The 22,601-nt window shown below is 36.6% G+C and overlaps 1 protein-coding gene and 1 non-coding gene across 10 annotated transcripts in view; one reads left to right on the top strand and one right to left on the bottom strand.

Annotated features, from left to right (window-relative positions):
- The window catches only part of SLC44A5 (solute carrier family 44 member 5), a 360,746-nt gene that overhangs the window by 67,252 nt on the left and 270,893 nt on the right, over positions 1 to 22,601 (top strand). The window lies entirely within an intron of this gene.
- LOC113917272 lies at positions 9,116 to 9,219 on the bottom strand. Its single transcript, XR_003518185.1, has one exon. It is a non-coding gene; the product is annotated as a U6 spliceosomal RNA (small nuclear RNA).

The following is a 22,601-nucleotide window of genomic DNA, read 5'->3' as shown; positions in this document are numbered from 1 at the left end:
ATAGTCTTTGAAATCATCTAGTCAAAACGAGACTGATGTATTTAAAGGTACTTTGTAAAACCCAGAGCACTGTTTTTGTTATTTGAGGACTACATGGCAAAATAATGGTAAGTTTTCCCATGATTCCTTTGAAGACTCCCTCCTCTCTAAGTTTTCATGAATGCTTATTGCATGACGGATGCATCCTCTTTCAGTAAATTTAAATTTCAGTAAAGTTACTCTTTCTATTGGTAATTAAGATAAGTAAGTGTTAAATTGTATAGTATAGACAGTAACACTGTAGACAGTAGTCATCAGAATTGTCAAGGAATATTAAAGAAATAGAACTTGAGCAGGGCCTAAAATGAACAGAAGTTAAATAAAAGAGCATTGTTAGGTATGGGACAGAATTTGAATAAAGCATGTAATAAGGCATAAGCACAATTTGGAAGAGTAAACAGGAAGTATAGGCTATTGGGGGTTTCAATAAGAAAAATTTGGATTGCTATAATATTAATATTGATAATTGTTAACATTTATTCATTCCTTTATCCCGCCAATTGAGTACTTCCAATGTGCCAGACCCTGTACTAGACCCTGGGGATACAGCTCTTAGCAAAATGGACAAAAATCCTTGATTTTATAGAACTTACATCCTAGTGGGAGAAGACAGATAATAAACAAAGCAATAAGTGAAATATGTTATGTGTTAGAGAGTAATAATTGCAAAGGAGAAAAATAAATCACGGGAGGGGAAAAGGGAATGGTAGGAGTGGGTTGCTATTTTGGATAGAGTGGCCGGGAGAGTGAAGATTGAGTAACGACCTGAAATACATCTCAGGCATTCTGCTAAATGAGTTACATACAGGAAATCATTTAATTTTCATAGCAATTCTGTGAGAATAGGTGCTATTATTATCCTCATTTTATAGATGAGAGCCTGAAACACAGACAGCTAAAATAATTCCTTAAGAGTGCACAGCAATTAAGTGTAAGAGCTGGTATTTAAATCTGGGAAGAGTTTATACTGTTGGTCTGTTAGACCCGGTAACAAACATCCTTGAAAAGGTTGTTCGAGGTCCAAAAATGATACTATTTTAGACCCAGAGGGAAATTGACTGATTGTCTAATCCAGTAGTTTTCAAAGTATATCATAATCACCTGGAGAGCTGGTTAAAACCCAGGTTTCTGCGGCGCCTGGGTGGCTTGGTTAGGCGACTGACTGTTCGTTTCAGGGAGCTCATGACCTCATGGGTTGTGAGACCGAGTCCTGTGTTGGGCTCCTGCTCAGTGAGGAGGAGTCTGCTTGAAGATTCTCTGCCTTTGCTCCTCCCCCTACTCTCTCTGTCTCTCTCTCTCTCTAAAAATAAATAAATAAGTCTGTAAAAACAAAACCAAAACCAAAAAACCACAACCCAGGTTTTGTTACCTTCTCGCCAGAGTTTCTGACTCAGTACATATGGGGTGAGGCCTGAGACTTCTCATTCTAACAAGTTTCCAGGTGAATCTGATAGTTGGACAGCACTTCGGGAATCATTTAGGCCAGTGGTTCTGAAACTTGGTTGCCCCTTAGGATCACTTGGGAGCTTTTAAGAACTACCCATTCCCTATTGAAGGTGGTACTGACAGTCTGTATTTCATTGGTCTGGGCTGAGACTGTAATAGGATGATGTCAGTGACTGCAATATACATGGAGGATTAAATACCACTGGTCTGGTTTAACCCTTTATTTTACAGATAAGGAAATTGAGGTCTCAAGAAAGTAGCTCTTCCCTTCTTGTTTTGGCTCCTAGCATTCTGCTCATTGTTTCTTACTCACCAACTTGGTACTCAACTGTATAAAGTCAGGGGCTCTGTATCTATTTAGCACACAGTAAAGGTTCAATAAATGTCTACTGTTGAGTTACTAATGTTGAAGGGAATGGGGGACCGCTAAAATTTTTTGACCAGCAAAGTGATACATATTGAAAGTAATATTTATTTATTTATTATAAAGGTTTTATTTTTTAAAGATTTATTTATATCTAGAGAGGGAGAGAGAGCCTCTGAGTGGGAGGGAGGGGCAGAGGGCGAGGGAGAGAGAGAGAATCTTTCCCTGCTGAGTGTGGAGCTGATGCCAGGCTTGATCTCACGACCCATGAGATCGTGACCTGAGCTGAAATCACAAGTTGGACGCTTAACTAACCCACCCAAGTGCCCCATAAGGACTTTATTTTTAAGTCATGTCTACACCCAATGTGGGGCTCAAACTGAGCCTTGAGATCAGCAGTTCCATGCTCCACTCACTGAGTCAGCCAGGCACCCTGAAAGTAATATTTTAGGAGGATTTATTATTAGGAAGGATAAGATAAAGAGACTGGAGACATGATGATCTTCCTACTGCAGTGATTCTGTAAAGCCTTGCTACTCAACATGTGACAGAGACCAGCAGCATCAGCATCACCTGAAGCCTTGTTAGCAATGCAGACTCTCCAGCCCCACCTCAGACCTACTGAGTCAGAATCTACAATTTTACAAGATTCCCAGTGAGATGCATGCACATACAAGTTTAAGAAGCACTGCTGTAGGACATCCTATGACTAATGCTGGACTTACGGGGTAGCCCTAGGGGATCAAAAAAACCCAGCAAATATGAATGGCTGGTCAGGTCAGCTTTTCCTTAAGCCTTTTCCTTGAGATTACCAATTCTCTGGGATCTTAACAGGTATTCAGTGGTCAAAAAGATTTAGAAAATACCAGGTTAAACAAAGCTAAACAGGTTTCTTTATGGCCAGACTTCTTTTATCTTTTAATATGCTAATGTACTTTCTGAGTCTCCAAGAGAAAAACTGTATTACTTAGCTGCTTCTACACTTATTGATCACGGAAGCCAGTTTGGGAGGCATCTTTCCATGTTACTATTTTGTGTAACATATCTTGGTAAAGTTGTAATATGTCCTTTGTGATATTTAGGGCCTCAGACATAAAATATTCTAGCCCCTAGGCAGGAAATGATCTTACATTTCCTAAATTTAATAGATGCCCAACCTTTTGATTGCTGGCCCAGGTATGTGCTTTCACTTCTGACTCACTTTCATTGGCTGAAGCCTATTTGGACAGAGTCATAGGATAGATTTGTGGGTTGTCAGTGCTGGTCTGGGGAAAATTTTAAGAGTTAGTTGCTGGTTATGATGTCTGACGGAAACAGGGAGGAGACACTGGAAAATGTTAAGGTCACTGGTAACATACTGAATTTTAGTTTGTGTGTAGCAGTAAAATCAGGGGGTATGACTATGAGTGATTACTGGGTAAATGAAGAAGATAGAAAGAAATTTGATTGACAATTATGAGCCACAACATCTGTCAGCAAGTTTATAGTCAAAAATAAAAAGAAGCAGATGAACAGATACATTTGAGAACTAAGGTTGTTTTAGATTTAGGACAGTCCAAAATTGGTTTTTCACAGTTTATTTCCATTGATGCCTTTTTTGAAAATTGATGGCCCATTTTAACACTGACATGTTGATTATCCCGCATTTTTTAACTCAGAAAGCATTTGATTTTAAATCACACTCACCAATAAACTACCTATATTTTGGATAGTGCTTTGTTTTACTTTTATGGTATCCTTGACAAGAAGTTTCACTTTTTCTTTTTCTTTCTTTTTTTGGTAGCAGTATACTCTCTGCTCTTCATGGTAAGAGGAATGAAAATACTTTTTCAATGATACCCTTACTGTGGTCAGTAGCAAACATCATTTTTAATTATTTTTCTTTTCTGTTAATAAACCTATGGAAAGTATATTTGATTTGGATCTGTCCTTTCAAAAGCTTTACTTTTTATTCCCTTTTCCTGACATTAAAAATGTCATTTCTTGCAAAATCAAGCGAGTACTATTATTTCTACTTCTGACATCAGTATACTTTTTCTTAGGAATTTTTCTCTTAAAAAATTTGATCTTCAAAAATTTGATCTTACTTTAATGGGCAAATTTGGATATGGAAACCTTTTTGTTGTTTTTTAGAGAGGAAGAGGGGAGGGGCAGAGGGAGAGGGAGAGAGAGAGAATCTTAAGCAGGCTCCATGCCCAACGTGGAGCTGATGCATGGCTCGATCTCACAACCCTGAGATCAGGACCTGAGCTGAAATCAAGAGTGGGATGCTTAACCGACTGAGCCACCAGGTGCCTCTGGATATGTAAGCATTTTAAACCTGATTCAACTCAGTTTCTCTTTATATAATGTACCCTTAGGTCATTTCCTACACTTTCAGAAGAAATTTTTAAAGAGAAAGGAAGAACATTTTTGAAAAATCAAGCAGAATATATTGAATTAAAGTAGTCTTTGGTTTCAGAAACTTCTAGAAGATGTTGGTGTAGTTTCAACCCACTTTTTCTCCGTGTCTAAAATCTACAGTTTCCACAGCACTATGACAAGAATGGTGATCCGAGATTCTATAAGCTACTAACTCATCCCAAAGAAATTTAGTTTTCCTTATTTTACTAGATTTACTAAGACAGAAAAGTAGACTGAGGCATTACATAATGGCAGCCTTTGGAAGGGATGCTAAAATGCTTGATCTGTCCTACTGGCAGGATAACAATGGTGGGAGATGCCATTTACTAGGCAATTCTGCCTCTTCAGTGGAATGGGACAAGGGATATTATAGCAGCTGAGTGACTACCTCTGAACAGGTGGAGGGGGCTAGATGGGTGCTATGAGAACACCAGCTGCTGAATTTTGGACAACATGGGTGGCTTGTACCAACTACAAGCCCTTATAGTTGGTAGGAAAGAGATAATAGAGGCAGCAATTGTCCCACATGCTAAAGGTAATTTACTAATGATCCTTATTTAATATACATGCTGAAGGTTGCCAATACTTAGTCTAGAAAGATGTTCAACAAGCATTGGAAGTAGGGGTTCACATTAAGCCTTGGGTTACTAGACAATCCTATCACCCAAATATTTGTACAACATCGATCCAATAAAGTATTTATCAAGTATCATTAGAGGTCATGTTCTGTGCTAAGTGCTAGAATGCCAGGGCAAGAAAAAGATAAATGTTACCATTGCCATCACATTGTTTGCTGACTAGCATGTGATGCAGACAAGTAAACAAGATGATATAACACAGTAATATGCCATGATAGGAGAAATAACAGGGAACCATGATAGTACACAGAAGGGGGTACTTAGCTTTTAGTTAAGGAGCCAGATAGGCAGATGCATCTACATGAAGGATGATTAAGCACTGGATGGACTAAAAGGAGCTGGGCAGGAAGAAGCATTCTGGGCAGGGGAAAAAAGCATATACAGAAGCTCAGAGGAGGATCATAAGGAATGCTTCATCTAGAGTATACAAATCTTGGGAAGAAGGAGAAATGGTAGAAATGACGTTAGAAAAGTAAACAGAGTCCTGACATATAGAAACATTTGGGCTTTATTATAGATGGAATAGAGAGCCATTGAAAGGTTTTCCAACAGAGAAGTGATTTGATATGCATTTTAAGACAATGACTCTGGTGGCATTCAAGAAAACAGACCAGAGGGAGAGAATACTGGAGAGAATGAGACCAATGGGGAGACTGTTGCAGAAGTTTATATACTAGAAGATGGTAGCCTGTATTTCACAAATGATGGCATTCTTAATGGTGCTTTTGTAATCTTGCACACTAGACATTAAAGTTATTTATTCTTACTTTTATAAGATTAAAATGTTTATTTTTAACTTTGTAGTTCCCATTTTATAATGCTTTAGGAAACCATTCTTCTTTCTTCTTTCTTGTATCTTTGTTAATTATTATGTCTGTTGCTTCCTGAATATTCTCCTGTAAATGTCTTTTCTGCTCTTGACATGTATTTTCCACCTTTTGTCATTGTCATTTCTTTCTTTCTTTCTTTCTTTCTTTCTTTCTTTCTTTCTTTCTTTCTTTCTTTCTTTCTTTCTTTCTTTCTTTCTCTTTTTCTTTTTCTTTTTCTTTCTTTCTTTCTTCCTTCCTTTCTTTCTTTCTTTCTTTCTTTCTTTCTTTCTTTCTTTCTTTCTTTCTTTCTTTCTTTCTTTCTTTCTTTCTTTCTTTCTTTCTTTTTCTCTTTGTGGTTTCTTTTTCAAACTTGAGTACAGAGTTAATGATGAGAGAAAAGTAATTATGATTCTAGTGAATAGATTTCAGTTGCCACAACTAGGGATAGCCTGAGATTTCTTGAAAAGGACAAGTAGAAAAAAATTCAGTGGTTTTCAGCACTGGAAAGAAAGAATATAGTTTAAAGACAAATAATGTTCTTGGAGGGGAAGAGCCTTGCTGTACAGCAATCAATATAGTAGAATTAGAAAAGACCAACATGGATCAACCCCAAAGTGCAAAAAGTAATTAAGGGCACATAATAAATGTCAAGTACAAAACAGAAGCTGAGAAATTACAGAGTGAAGTTCAGAGTTTAAAAATGACAGAAAGACCAAAAGTGGCAAATGACAAAAACATTTCATATAAGACTAACTAAAAGTGCTACAATATTACAACAATATTATATAGGACACTACAGGTCAGGGAAGAGCCTAGAAAGTTGTCTAATGGATAGCAAAGGTGAATCATTGACTGAGAGGGTCTTGTAGACATTGAATAAATAAAGTAAGATAAAATGAATTCTTTGTCTCAAAGCTCTCAAAAAGCTCAGTCTTGCTAAACAGAGAAATCAATTTAAAATGAAAGAAGTAAAATTATTCTTTGGAAATGTTACCAACCACTAAGTGGCAAAGAAATTAAGAAATTTGAATTCTCATAGAGGACCAGATATGCTTTCTTTTAGGATTAGTGGTGCCCAAGGCCGTTAGAAATCCTTTATAAAAACATATGTTGCTTTTGTGTATTTTGTTCCCAAGTCACCCAAATAGGCCATGTTTAATGCGTCCTTGGCTTTCTATGTGTCAGAGTATGACACACCTGTCCCTTACCAGGTAAAACAAAGGAAAACATCAAGAGGATGTACAGAAATCCTAGCAAAAGAACTTCCAACCTATTAAACTTCTTGGGGGGATGAGGGGAGGGAAAATGTGCTCATTATGTGTGTGAAGTGGAGAGTTGGAAGAATGGGAATTTCTCAACCTGGAAATCCTTTGTCTTAATCCCTTTGGGCTGCTGTAACAAAACTATCATGGACTGGGTAGCTTAAACAACAAGATTTATTCCTCATGGTTCCAGAGGCTAGAAAGTTCAAGATTTGCCAGAAGCCTGTTCGCCTGTCTCTTGGCTTCTACAAGAAGTCTTGTAGACAGCTGCCTTAGAGTTTTGTGTGTGTGTGGGGGGGAGGCAGAAAGACAGGCAGGCAGGCAGACAGACAGATGGATACACAGACTAATCCCATCATGAGGGCTTCACTCTCATGACCTAATTACCTCTCAAAGGCTTCATCTCCAAATGCCATCGCTTTGGGGATTAGGGTTTCAACACATGAATTTGGAGAGGACGGAAGCATTCAGTCCACAGCATTCTCAGAGATAGAAATTTTCCAAAGAGAGAGAAATTGTTCTTTTAAAATTGTATGTTAAAGGCAGGATTCAAAGAATCGGTGTGCCTGATGAATTTATGCTCTGTTCCCATTACGCTTGGGGAAACAAGGACCACAAAAGATGGAGTAGGTGGAGAAGGGGGCAGCACCTGAGGGGTGAACAGGGAGGCAATGGAAATAAATCACAGGAACTGAGGGATGCAATGGCAGTGGAACACGAAGAGCTGGTCTGAGCCCTCAGGAGGCTTTAATGGGTTCTCCAGTGCCATGCAACCCATTATGTATCTGGTCTGGAAAGACAATGGTCAACCCTGGGATTGTTAATTATATTCCTTTTTTTTAAAAAAAGATTTTATTTATTTATTTGACAAAGATAGAGAGAGAACACAAGTTGGCAGGGCAGCAGACAGAGTGAGAGGGAGAAGCAGGCTCCTGCTTGGAAGGAGCCTGACGTAGGGCTCGATCCCAGGACCCTGGGATCATGACCTGAGCCGAAGGCAGATGCTTAACCAACTGAGCCACCCAGGCGCCCCTGATTATATTACTTTAAATGGAATTATATGACTTCAAATGTAACTTTTAAATTTTCCCTTAATTTTATATTTAAATTTGTTTTCCGAATATCCAGAAAGGTTGAAAGAATAATACATTATGAATACTTGTATATTCATTCCCTTGATTCAACAATTGTTCCTATTTTGCCATATTTGCTTCATATAACTATTTGTGAGTACGTGTATTTTCTTCTGAATGCCTTGAAAATTAGCTGCAGACATTGTGATAGTCCCCATAAATGTTTTATATAATCACAATATTATCAACATATTTAAGAGAATTAAATATATATAATGAAATAATAACCAAGTTATTTTCAAATTTTTCTAATTGTCCACAAATTATTTTTATTTTTTATTTTTTTAAAAAGATTTTATTTATTTATTTGAGAGAGAACGAGAGAGAGCATGAAGGGGGTGGGGGGGAGGAGGGGAAGGGCAGAGGGAGAGGGAGAAGCAGGCTCCCCGCTCAGCGGGGAGCGCCATGTGGGGCTTGATCCCAGGACCCTGGGATCATGATCTGAGCTGAAAGCAGACGCTTAACTGACTGAGCCACACAGGCACCCCGACAAATGCTTTTTAGATCTCTTTTTTAAAAGCCAGGATTCAAGTAAGGTTCAGAGATTATATTTGACTTTTATGTGTCTCCAGTGTCTTTTAATCTAAAGTCTCTCTTTCTTTCTTTATAACTTTTACTTTTTGAAGACATTGAAGGACAGTTGTCTTTTGGAAGTTCCCACATTCTGCATTTATCTGATTTCTCCCATTTGGTGTTGTTTTCCTAGTTCTTATAGTCTCTGGATTTCCAGCAAAATCAAAGTAAATCTAGTAGCTTGATTAGATTCAAGCTAAACATTTTTAGCTAGAATATTGTGCTTATCTCATATTGTGTTACTACAAAAGGCATGTAATGCCAGAGTTTCCACTAAAATTACGTTGTTTGATAATTCGGTTAACATGATAATCTCCAGATCTCTTCATTGTGAAGGCATATTTTTTTTCTGTTTACAATTAGCAAGGACTCTGTGGGATAATACCCTGAAACTTTGTGAATAACCAATAATCTTCCACCAAAAGATTTTATTTTATTTTATTATTTAAAAAATATGAAACGCTTCACAAATTTTCATGTCCTCCTTCTGCAGAGGTCATGCTAATCTGTGTATCGTTCCAATTTTAGTATATGTGCTGCAGAAGCGAGCACTCACCTAAAGATTTTAAGTGTCCAACAATACTCCTTGCCTGAAACAATTATATCATTAGGTATTGTAAAAGTTGTGATTTTTCTAATTTATATATAATTTCTTCTATATTTATTAGCTGGCATTCTTCTGTGAAGAATAACTTTCCCTCATCCACTGGTACTTGTATTTCTTTCTAAAGAAGCAGGACACCGTCATAATTTAAAAAAATGATTATAGCAATTTTGCATATAGAGAGAAACAAACCCAGCTGTAATCTCAACAGCTAGTAAACCAGTGTTAACAATTTGGTATTTCTTTCCATTCTTCTTTCAAAGCCTATAAGTATATATATTACAAAATTTGATACATAAGTTTTATATCCAGCCTTTTATAGTTAGTATTATATCATTATCAGTTCACTATGCTGTTAAATATTCTTTAAAGTATTTTTGCTGGCTGTCTGCCATCTCATAATTAGGATGTGGCATACTTTATTTCCCTATTCCCTTACAACCAGGGGGCCATATATCCTGGTTTGTCCAGGGCAGTTCTTATTTATGACTGTTGTCTTTGCAAAATTATTAAAGCACCCCCTCTTACTCCTGGAGTCATCTAGTTTGGAAGACAAATTATATAGTCACCCTACCATCACTGTACTTGCAATTGACTATTTGCTGTTTTTAATTTTCTAATCTATTTACTCTTGCATAAATCTTTGGGTGCATTTCTTATTATTTCAAGAGGATAAATTTCTAAAAGTCCTGCATCAGGCTCCCTGCTCAGTGGGAGTCTGGTTCTCCCTCTCCTTCTGCCCTCCACCCCCCACCCCGCCACGCTCTTGCTCTTTCCCTTGCTCGCTCTCTCTCAAATAAATAAAATCTTTAAAAAAAAAAGAAATAATAAATGTACAGAGTAGTAATAGCAGCATCCTCCTTATCTAGCTTGTCTTTTTTTTTTTTAAGATTTTATTTATTTGACAGAGGGAGACACAGCGAGAGGGGGAACACAAGTAGGGGGAGTGGGAGAGGGAGAAGCAGGCTCTCCGCTGAGCAGGGAGCCGATGTGGGGCTTGATCCCAGGACCCTGGGATCATGACCTGAGCCGAAGGCAGACACTTAACGACTGAGCCACCCAGGCGCCTCTAGCTTATTTGTCTTAAGCTGTGAGTTTTTGATAAAGAATTGCTTATTTAGCTTACTGGGAATAGTAAATGGTAAATGTTTCTTGTTCAAGGTTACATGACCAAAAACAATTGAGTAGGAATTTGAACCTAGGTCTGTCTGTCTTCAGTCTTATCCATGTGTCCTGCTGCCTCATGTAAGTACTGCCATCATGTACCCACTATTGCTAAAGAGGCAAACAATGGGAAAAGAAATATTTTCTCTCTGTGAGTTTTTAGTAATCATTTGGGATCTGTTTGATTGTTGCCAAAGTAATTCTTTATTTATTTTTATCCTCTGTAAATGGGATTGGCTGTGTGAAATCAATGTATTGAAACATGCAGTTTAGGGTCTGGTACACAGTGGGTGCTCAATCTGTACTGGTTTCCGCCTATACTCACATTGGGTTATCATAACCATCTGCTAATGGGTCTGTGCAGGGCTTAAAGGAGAAGCAAACGACGGGGGACCGATTGCCTCTCCCTCTTTCTACTTTCCAAAGCTGCTCTCTCTGCTTTTCCTCAATGTTGATGACTCACACACTGAAGAAGAGAGCAGGAGTCAAACAGACTCCGGGGCATTGACAAGTGAAGGAAACACAATTTAAGTCACTGCATCAAAAATGTTGATCCCTCTTTTTATCTTCTGTTTCAAAAGTTGTTTGTTCAGAATAAGAAAGCCATCTTCAAGCTCTGGAAATAGAACCCTGCATATGTGGCTTAGTTCCAGCTTATATGGGGACAGGTTCTAACTCAGAAACACAGGACTAGTGAGTGGGGAGAGGACAGACTGGGGAGAATATCATCCATAGACACTTGCCAGAGTCACTCCACCACTACTGCCAAGTAAGTCTGAGCGACGGCGGGACGGTAGAAGGAATCTGGCTGACTCTTCTCTCCTAACGCAGGAGGAGGAGGACTGGCTGGAATTTAGCAGCTAAACTCAACTTAGAACCTAACTATGATCATTTCAGGAAGCATGGCTGAACTAAAGCTAGTTTTATTTAGGTTTCTCTTATTCTAAATAGTAAACACTGCTGGCTGTGGAGGTTCTTGCAAGGAAAAGCAGAGAGACACTACAGAATCACATTTCCTCCAGAAGATACTAGACCAGGAAAGAAAAAAGAGACTGGATGTGAAAGACAGGGAGTTCTCATCTATTCTTAACCTATTTTTAACTTCAAAGTGTGATATTTTAGGCTTTATAGTATTCTATGGTTTTTAAAACATTTTCACAAATATTAGCTCTTTGATCATTGTAACATGGTCTCAAGAGGCAAGTCAGGCAGATGTCCACATTTCAGAAGAAGAAATGAAACATGGAGACATTGTGATTTCCCCCAGTTTTACAGAATTAGAAATGACAGGGGATCCTTGACGCCTACATCAGTGAGTTCTGCATTCCATCCCAATGTTTATATAGTTCCAGAGATTACACCTTTTCTCTGGCTTAGACTTTTTGTTTTGTTTTGTTTTGCTGGCTTTTTAAGCTAGTCCATTTGTGAATAGTTGTTAAAAGAATGATTATGTGGTTGCCTCCCCCAACTAAAGTGCAACATTTCAGAGTGTGCCTACCATGTTGTCTGAAATTTGGGTGCTACCCCTACTCTCTGTTTTTCTTTTCCTCTTTTGTGTCCTTGTGTAAGGCTGAGCAGAGTTTATTGCTGTACATATATCACATTTGGAATTTATGATAGCTTTCTGTTAATGGGTTGGGTATTATTGTGTCTCAACTTCTGTGACCCTATGTCAGGACAACTCAGCTTGGGGATATATTGCTGAGTTGTAATTTAAAAACCCTTGGCCCTTCTCTCTGTCAAACAAACTTGAACATAAAACAGTGTTGTATTAAATAGGATGGAGTTAGGATTTCTTTTTCAGTAAACAATGGATATTTGAAAAACAGCATATGCTTAAAATAACGTGTGCGCTCTCTCTCTCTCCCTTTTTCCCCCTTTCAGATTGGTCACAATGTATGAAAGCATAATACAAAGTGGGAAATGATCTCTTTTAGTTATCATGGTGCTATTTAAAAAAAAATCTTATTATATTTTGTTTACTGGAAATAATAACATCAAGCACTTATGTCTTAGTTACTTTTTAAAAATTTTAATTCCAGTATAGTTAACATACAGTGTTATATTAGTTTCAGGTGTACAATATAGTGATTCAACAATTCTGTACATTACTGGATGCTCATCATGAGAAGGATAATCTTAATCCCCTTCAGCTCTTTCACCCATCCCTCCACCCACCACCCCTCTGGTAACCATCAGGTTGTTCTCTAGTTTAAGAGTCAGTTAAGAGTTACCAATAACTTCCTGTGGTTATAGAAGATATTGTTTTCTAATTTTCTAACAAACGATTTTTTTAAACAAGAAAAAACTGCTTCTATCAAATAACTCCTAAGGAAACAACTTTAAATCATTTTTTGTTTGTTTCTTTCCAGTCTTTCTCTGTTTATTTGTTATTTTATTCCTTAATTTGTTTAAGAAATATTTGTTGAGGGGTGCCTGGGTGGCTCAGTCGGTTAAGCGGCTGCCTTCGGCTTGGGTCATGATTCCAGGGTCCTGGGATCAAGTCCCATGTTGGGCTCCCTGCTCAGTGGGGAGTCTGCTTCTCCCCCTGCCTCTGCCTCTCCCCCTGCTTATGCTCTCTCTCTGTCAAATAAAGAAATAAAATCTTAAAAAAAAAGAAATATTTGAGTACATAATATGGATCAATCACAGTGCTGGGCACTGGACATATTGAGGTATACAAGATAAGCAGCTTAACGGTTGTTGATAGAATGGGTAATAATAGGGGTGCCTGGGTGGCTCCGTTGGTTAAGCATCAGACTCTTGGTTTCAGCTCAGGTCATGATTTAAGGGTCTTGAGATCAAGCCGTGGGTCAGGCTATGCAATCAGCATGGAGTCTGCTTGAGATTCTCCCCTTCTCCCTCTGCTCCTCTCTCTCTCTCTCTCTCTGAAATACATTTTAAAAAAAAGAATAGGTATTAATAACCATGGTAGTGAGTGCTACAAATGAGAAGTGTAGGCTGCTGTACTCTACAGTGTGGACCTAATTTAGTTTTTCTAAAGAAATTATTTAATATATACCTATGTAATGTATTTTAAATAATTGGGATCGTTATGATATATAAAGTTTAGTATATTTTTTCTTAAAACTATATTATGACTATTTTCCCATTTCTTTAAATATTCTTTGAGAATGCTATTTCTTAAAAGATTAATTTATTTATTTCAAGGGGAGGGGAGTGGCAGAGGGAGAGGGAGAGAGAAAATCCCAAGCAGACTCCCCGCTGAGTGTGGATTCCCCAACACAGGGCTCAGTCTCATGATCCTGAGATCATGACCTGAGCTGAAATCAAGAATCCCATGCTTAACCAACTGAGCCACCCAAGCACCTCATAGAATACTATTTTTAAGGGCTACATAATTTTCTACTGGATCTATATACCAAATTTATTAGAAATTGGAATATTTCCTGGAATTTAGACTTCTCATAAGCGTCATTCATCCTGAGGTTTATAATGACCAAAAGCTGACATGTGAAAGCATATGAATTTGTAACCAAGAACTACTAATTAATTTCTTTTAATTATGTCTGCCTTGTACCTTTTGCTTTAAAAGAATCAGAACTTAGAATTTATGGGTCCTGGAGATAAAAAGGTAGTTATAGCACCCCTTGCTTTAATAATCTCGCTGTCACTGCTTTATGATATTTGGGAAATCTTAGAGAATTAAAATAGAAGGGATGGCAAAATGATGGCTGAGTTCTCATGGCCCATCTGGACTCCAAACTGAGAGTTCTTCCTGGACTTAGTGTAGGTACTTAGCTGATTGTGGAGAACTTAGGGATAGGAAGATATTGTTGAAAATAAGCTTTTTAAAGAGATGGTGACTCCACAGTTGTTGATGTTTGGAAAGCATTTTCTTTGATATTTATTTATGAGTTTACTTGCTTTATATTTTTCCTTTCCCAGTTTTTTTCTTCACCTTGTTTTAGTGTGTTCCTGTGTGCTCCCACCTTGTTTTGTAAGGCATGCCTTCTATTTATCTGAGATCATTTCTTTTGTGTGTGGGTCAGACTTATTGTCAGATGTCTCACTGGGGTGAAAGTCATCCAAACATAAATCTTTTTTTTTTTTTTGCTCTCTTGCTTTCCTCCTCCTCTTTTTGTGTTGCCATTTTCTTCTCCATTTTTGCATTCCTTCTTTTGTTTGCTTGAGCTACTTGTCTCACCTCCATTCCTCCTTAACTTTCTTGGGTCATAAGTTCTCTTTTACATTCAGTGCTATAGCTGCTTCTTTTCATTCTACTGTGCTTTGGTATTCTGTGCTGCCTCTCTCTTTTTCGTTTCCTCTCTCTCTCAGTGTATTTAATATGTGTTTCACCTTGGCTCTGCTCATTTGTGCTTCTGAATTGCTGCAGCAGCTTCTCACACATCCTATGTAGACTCAGGGAAAGGAAAGGGAAAGGACAGATGTTGTAGTTACTAATGGAACAGCAGCTCCAAATGCAGATTCACGTAGGAAAGGGACTATCTGAAAAAGGAAATTTCCCTAATATGTTTCCTCCTATTAAGAAGTTCCCTGGCTGGGACTGTGTCACATTAGAAAGCTTTTGCATAGTGAAGGAAACCATCAACAAAACAAAAAGGCAACCTACAGAATGGGAGAAGATATTGCAAATGATAAATCTGGTATGTGGTCAAAATCCAAAATATTTAATAATTCATAACTCAATCACAAAAAAACAAATGATCAAATTAAAAGATGAGCAGAAGACCTGAATTGATATTTTTTCAAAGAAGACATATAGATGGCCAGCAGGGATGTGAAAAGGTGCTCAACATCACTAACCATCAGGGAAATGCAAATTAAAACCACAATGAGATATCTCATGCCTATCAGAATGGCTATTATCAAAAGACAAGAAATAACAAGTATTGGTAAGGATGTGGAGAATAGGGGATCCTTGTACAGTATTGGTGGAAATGTAAATTGGTAAAGCCACTATGGAAAACAACATGGAGTTTCCTCAAAAAAATCAGAAGTAGAAATATCATATGACCCAGCAATTCCACTTCTAAGTATTTAACCAAAGGATACAAAAACACTAATTTGAAAAGACATATGCATTCTTATGTTCATGGCAGCATTATTTACAGTAGTCAAGATATGGAAGCAACCTAGGTGTCCACAGATAGATAAATGGATTGTGTGTGTGTGTGTGTGTGTATAGACCTACATATATATACAATGGCATATTACTCAGCCATAAAAAGAATGAAGTCTTGTCATTTGCAACAACATAGGTAGACCTAGGGGGGTACTGTGCTGAGTGAAATACGTCAACTAGAGAAGGACAAATACTATATAATTTCACTTATATGTGGAATCTAAAAACATAATAAATGAACAAACAAAACAAAAAAGAAACAGACTTATAGATACAGAGAACAAACTGATGGTTGCTAGAGGAGAGGAGTTTGATGAAATAGGTGAAGGGGATTAAGAGGTACAGTTGTCCAGTTATAAAATAAATAAGTCATGGGGATGTAATGTACAGCATGGAGAGTATAGATAGTAATATTATTAACAACTTTGGTGATAGACAATAACTAGACTTGTTGTGACCATTTCATAATATATTTAAATATCGAATCACTGTGTGGTACACTCAAAAATAATACAATATTGTATGTTAGTTATTCCTTTTTAAAATTTATTTTAAAATTTTATTTTAAATTCCAGTATAGTTAATATATAGCATTATATTAATTTGTGACAGTGTTATGTTAGTTTATATATTATTATTTAATAAGAAAATGTTTCCTGGCTCAGTCCAGAGATTCCTTATTGTTTTCAAAGAAGATATCTAAAAATAGGCTGGTCCTTCAAATATGATTCTTTATGGAGCCACACCCAATTCTTCCCATGTACAGAACTATTTTAGAGACTTGCAATGGGAGAGGTATTCTAAGAAGCTTTCTAAGAAGCAGCTTCTTAGAACCACTTTGAAATAGGTTTTAAAATAAAAAAAAAACCATTTCACACACATGATATGCTTCAATACTCCATATGACAAAAAGGTTATTCAAGAAGTCTTAACCTAGCTTTTAAGAAGGGTCAAAGAGTCAACTTGACAAAACTTATTGTGGGGCTACTATGAGCCATATCCTGTGCTGGATGCTGGAAACTTACAGGTGAGTAGCCATCCATAGTACCTGTCCTGGTCACAGTCTACCAGAGAACTCACATTCATCTATCAGCTCAGTCATATATTTATGCCACATAAATGAACAGTTTTAGACCTTGATTTAACTAGTTCACAGCCAAACTGTTGCTTACTGTCCATGGAAACTCATGCTTTAGATAAGGAACTCATATTTTACATATAAAAAGAATAGTAAGTAAAATAATATTGACACAAAATTTCAGATTTTAGATTGATACAAAATTTTTGAAATAACCAAGAGCTTTTCACAGTGGCCCTATTATACTTGGAAGATTGGACTGGATAATTTCTAAAGTCCCTTCCAGTTATTAAAAAAACATGTTTTCTGATTTTATTCATGTCTGTTTTATAACAAATTTTATTATTAAATTGCTCTCCATCTGTAAGAATCATATATCTGAAAGACCTTTGCATAACTCAGACAAGGTAAAATAGTTTTTCTACCCAAACATCACATTTTCTTTTCAGTTATAACAGGTGCCTCCAATAGTACTGGACATAAGGTCTGGGTTTGTCCTCATAAATCAGTGTAATTCTCTGGCCTTGAGTAATTATGTCAAAATAATTCACCTTTATTCATAATTGGTTATTTAAATAAAAAGTCTGTCGTTACCTTTGCAGAGTCTGAAACAAACTGCTTAGTTGATGGATTCAGTATGTTTTCCAACAATGTGTGTTTGAAAATACTAATTACCTAATTAAGTAGTAAAAAACAATCCTGTTCCAAATTTTTGTTGGTAAAGGAGAAAGATTAAAACAATTATCTCAGGTTAGAGGGGAAAGGAGTCCAAATAGAAAAGAAGCTCATTCATTTGGTGTCTGTGTCTCATTTTTCACATGGACACTATGTCAGCATTTCCTTTAGCACATGTAGAATATCTGATCCTTCACAGGACAGCTGCATTGACTCACCTGTAAATGTAACACATTTTTATAGTTGTCGTCACCCTCAGGATCTTGGTGTGACAGAAAAATATTGGCTGAAAGACCAGTGTAGAAGAATGTGGATTAGCTTTGAAGGGTTCAGAGGTTAGACTCAAAGAAGTATAGAGCTATTATCAAGTTTTAGCTAGGGATATTTGGTTGTAGTACATGTAACAAAAGAGACTGTAAACAAAGAACCCTAGCAGGTTAAATAGATTTTTTTCATATTAATAGCGGCAAGGTATAATTTGAATAGGAAATGATAGGTTAGTGGTCCTTTACATATTGTTGCTTTAAAAATTAGGGTAAGATTCGATCTACTCATCATGCAATAAAGAGAAGAGGCAATAGGAAAAGTATAATTTTCCCTTCAAAGGCTCCCCTTTGTATGCGGATTAGACCCCTCCTGCACTTCCAGTTATGTACTGATCAGTATTGTTGAATAGCATTCCTTTTCAAAAGATCGGTTGGCAATCTTTAGGAATTTAAATCTAACTAGAATTGTTTTAGATGTATGCAAGGAGACATATATTTTTGTTGTGTATACCATTTAAGATAAGCTTTCAGTTTACTAATAGCACTCTGTTATATTTCTTTTATAAACTCAGCATGTTTTATTTTTAAGCTTTTATGTTATAGAGTGGTTTATGTCACTCATTATCTAGTAAAAATGGATAAAGTTACGGACAAAGATGCACTTTACAGCATCCTTAGATTATGAGTTCTATGAATAAATTATCTAACAATAATCTGAATTTGAGATGCTAAATGACTGGATTCTGATAAACACGATTCCTCCGTTAAAATCATATATATTGGCAAGCACATGAGAAATGTGTTATGCCAGTTCATCTAATTCAAGCTGTATGATGAGATTTGCCTCAAAATTATAAATGATGGCCACCTACACAAGTCACTATAGAATTTCTTCCTTCTGTTTAATGTTATTTGTGTGGTTCAGGTCTGAGTCTTCCTCTCGTAGAGCACTGGACCTGGAGTCAGAAGATCTAGATTCCAATTCTGGTTTCATGGATAACTAACCATGTGACAATGAGTAAATCCTTTTACCTTGGGCTCAAGGTTCTAATAGGTGAAATGAGCCTAACAATATTATCTTACCTAATTGATAGAGTTCGTATGAGGATCAAATAGAATTAAGTAAGAGAGTGGACAAAAGAGCTCTGAATACTGTAATCACCCCAAGTAAATTAATAATAAAAATAAGGTAGGCAAATTTGCCAAATGCTTTTTAATAGAAAATTTTCTTATTTTTTAATAACACAAAATGAAATTTTTCTGCCATAAAATATATAAGGGAAACATAAATATGGACTATGATCCCATGGATGTCCATTTCCTTCCTCACCCCTCTTTGCCTAGTTAACTTTACTCAGACTTTCTCACAAGAATCTTACCCAACTGCTTTATCCTTCACTCATAGGGTAATTACGAGGGGTAATTATGCACTACCCCCATTATACAACTCCATACTCACTAGACTTCTTCTACATAGCATGTATCACCCTTTGTAATGTCTACTTCTGTGCATATTTGATTATCTCTCCCATTAGATCATAAGCTTCATGAGGGTGTGAACTTGTTCTGCTCACATACCTGAACACCAGTACAGTGTGTGGTGCCAAATCATCATTGCATGACTGTTGAATAAAAGTTTCAGCTGTTAATATGTTTATCTAAATAAATTTGAGTCACTAACCAAAAATTGGATTCAGGATTGCTCAAAAAGTCAATATATTATCTGCAGAGATGAAGGAATAGCCAGTCATTCTACTTGAACTTGTATTAATTATGCTTGCTTTAAGCCCAGATGCAGATTGAGGCCCTAGGTTCAAAGTAAATTCAATTCTTTTAATGTCATATGAAAGGGATTTCTGGTTTTAGTACTATTTCTTGGACTGCATTCAGTCATCTTAGATGTTAAAATCTTCTGGTTGTAAATAAATTTTGAGTCAATTTTTCATTATTCATTTATAAAATAATTCCTTTAAGTAGGATTACATTTTCAGAGAGAAATCCATCTCTTAAGGGTTTTATTTTCTACTTGAGCTGTGCTTATTTACATGGGTACATTTCCAGATTTATTGAGGCCACGCCACAGCACATCAACAAGGTTGTGGACTTAGCACTGGACCCAGAGGCTTATGAGTTCCTGTCACAGCTCAGCACATAACTTCTCTGTGGTCTTGTGCCAGTCATTTACTAAATGACCCCAGGTTAGCCTCAAAGATGTAATGCACTTCTCCAAAGTGAGAAATTGTTCACTTCTTGCTGGCAGGAGCAGGCATTCAAGCTTGCATATCATTCTCCAGGAATGGGTTTCATAAATGTGCATATTAGTCACATCACTTTGTTAATACGTTATAAAAATAATGGTGAGATTGTACTGAGAATATATTAAAGTGGATTTTATAGGTAGGTAATATTTGTTCAAATGGGGAACAGTCTTGCTGTACTTGATATTTATGTTATTTTGAATTCCTAATTGTTTTCTTGGGAAAAAATGTTCAAGCAAGTTCTAAAAATCATATTTGCTTTTGTCGTAGAAATGCTTGTTCAATCGCCCCCCAACACATAGTCTTTATTTTTTAAATTAAAAGGTATTTTTTAAATTAACTGATGTAACTACCATGTAAAGGTCTGTAAAACATGTTTTATGTTGGGTGCCTGGGTGGCTCAGTTGGTTCAGCGACTGCCTTCGGCTCAGGTCATGATCCTGGAGTCCCGGGATCGAGTCCCACATCAGGCTCCCTGCTCGGCAGGGAGTCTGCTTCTCCCTCTGACCATCTTCCCTCTCATGCTCTCCGTTTCTCATTCTCTCTCTCTCAAATAAATAAATAAAATCTTTAAAAACAAAACATGTTTTATGTTATAAAAGAAGTCCCATACTTGAAAAGTTTTGAAAGTACTGTCCAATAACAAGTCTGACTATATTTAGAATGCAAGTCTGGCTATATTTAGCATTCCTGTCCCTGATTTAAGGTAACATTTTGGAATTTCCCCAATGTTTTTACCACTTCTATTTCATTAACTAATTTTCTGATCTTTGTTGATCAAAATTGGGTTCAGAGAGCAGGTATCTTTATTCTTTTTCACTCCTCAAACCAGTATTCTTATCAAGCACACCAAGAATTTATCAGATGCACCAATTTTAGCAAATAGATTTCTTTGGGGTGCATAGCTATTTGAAGCTCTTCATAATTACCATATCTTGAGATGGTATATGTGAATGTGTTTAACACAATGTCTAGTAGCAACATATAGATGTTCAGTAAATCTGTTTTTAATTCCCTTTTTGCCTTTAAAACATCTGTATCAGGAGTGTGACATTCACATCCTCCAAATGGTCAAGTGGTCTGTGGTATATGCCCTGAGTAGTCTCAGGGATCTTTCTTTCTCCTTTAATCCTCTTACAAGTTTTCTATTCATGGTACTGCTTTTTCTCCAATCCAGGTTTCTTTTCACTGAAATATGCATTGTCATCTCTGAAATCCAGCTGCAAATTTATCCTATGAAGTTTGAAAATACATTATTTCCTTTGTCCTGAACGTCTTGCCTCCAGCCTCTTATTTAAGGACCAGCTACTCTAATTAGCTTTCCCTAACCCTCTGCTTTGATTTAGATATCCTTCATCTCTAATGTAACAGAAACCCATACATATCTCTATTAGTATTTAAAATATTACAATTGTTACCTCCCTAATCTGCTTCGTCCACTAGGCTGTAGGTCTCAGCCCCTGAGGTTCTCATGCACTGTATTTCATCTCTGTAACTCAGGGCTAAGCATGTGATCAGCATTCGAGAAATATTTACTGATTCTATAAATAAAATTGCATTTATTTTCTTGTATTAGTATCTTATATTTATTACCCATTGTGCTTTGGAGTATAGGCCTCTCAGGTCATAACTCTTATTGCTGCCTCTCCTTTATAAATGGATTTCTCACGTAAATTATTGAGTATTTCCTCCATTGTGAGTCTTCTTCCAATATCACTCATGTCCTCCAAAGTAACCATTCTATTTTTATAGTTTTAACTGAGCATTTTTACCTCACCACTTTCATTTCCCATTTTAAAGCCTTCTTGGTCAAAGCTGTAAATTTCTGGGCAAACCTGTTGATTCTTAACATTTGTGCAATCACCAACATCAAGAAATGTGCATTTTCAGCCCCCTTAGAATCCCTCCCGTGGCCACTCCCAATCACTACCACTTACCCTAAAGGTGACTATTATTTACCTTCTAATATCAATTATTACTTGTTTATTTTTTATAGACTAGATTAAAATTATAAAAGTGAGACTTACTCATTTGTAGAATAAGACAAGCCTTGGGGGAAATGGAAATTTTGTATATTAATTTACCTTAAGAGAACTTTATTGCCCACATACACACATATATATGAAGTCACTTTGTCAACGTAGGATCATAAAATGTTCTGTATGGCTCTGTTGGCTCATGGAAATATTAAAAATGAATCATTGGGGGATAAATGAAAAGGATTGGAACAAAAATTTTCCCCTCAGCATACAGGGAAAAAAATATGTAACAGTCTGGAAACAAAATTTGGGATTTTTAAAAAAACTTTATTTTTTTAAAGTTTGCGGATTTTGCATCTCTAGCCTACTGATGTGGACACATTAGAGACATTTTCCAGCTCTTGTTTTGGTGACTCAGAGTACTGCTATGCCATGGCCCATGGTGGATTAGACTGGCTGAACATTATTACTGGAGCAGTCCTATAGCTGTTTATGTAGACACAGTCTCTCTTTTGTTCCAACCTAAATATTAGGACAGGCCAATAATTCTTTCAGCATGTGAGAACTTGTTATTGTAAATGGACAATTTGAACAGACATGTATTACTTCAGAGGTTCATGAAGTCAATACATTTTTTTTTTCAGAGAATGTGATTCAGGTACTGAGATTTTGAGTCCACAAATACAAATTATTTATATGTATTAACATTATTAAGGAGAGGAATTAATTGACATTACTTGAGAGGAGATGTTGAGAAAGGATTGAGATAATGTGAAACTACTCAAGAATTCTGATATGTTTTT

This window comes from Zalophus californianus, chromosome 4, assembly GCF_009762305.2.
Source record: "Zalophus californianus isolate mZalCal1 chromosome 4, mZalCal1.pri.v2, whole genome shotgun sequence".
NCBI classification, from domain to species: domain Eukaryota; kingdom Metazoa; phylum Chordata; class Mammalia; order Carnivora; family Otariidae; genus Zalophus; species Zalophus californianus.
Note: the sequence above shows the minus strand (reverse complement) of the source record. Positions and strands in the feature narration are given on the sequence as shown.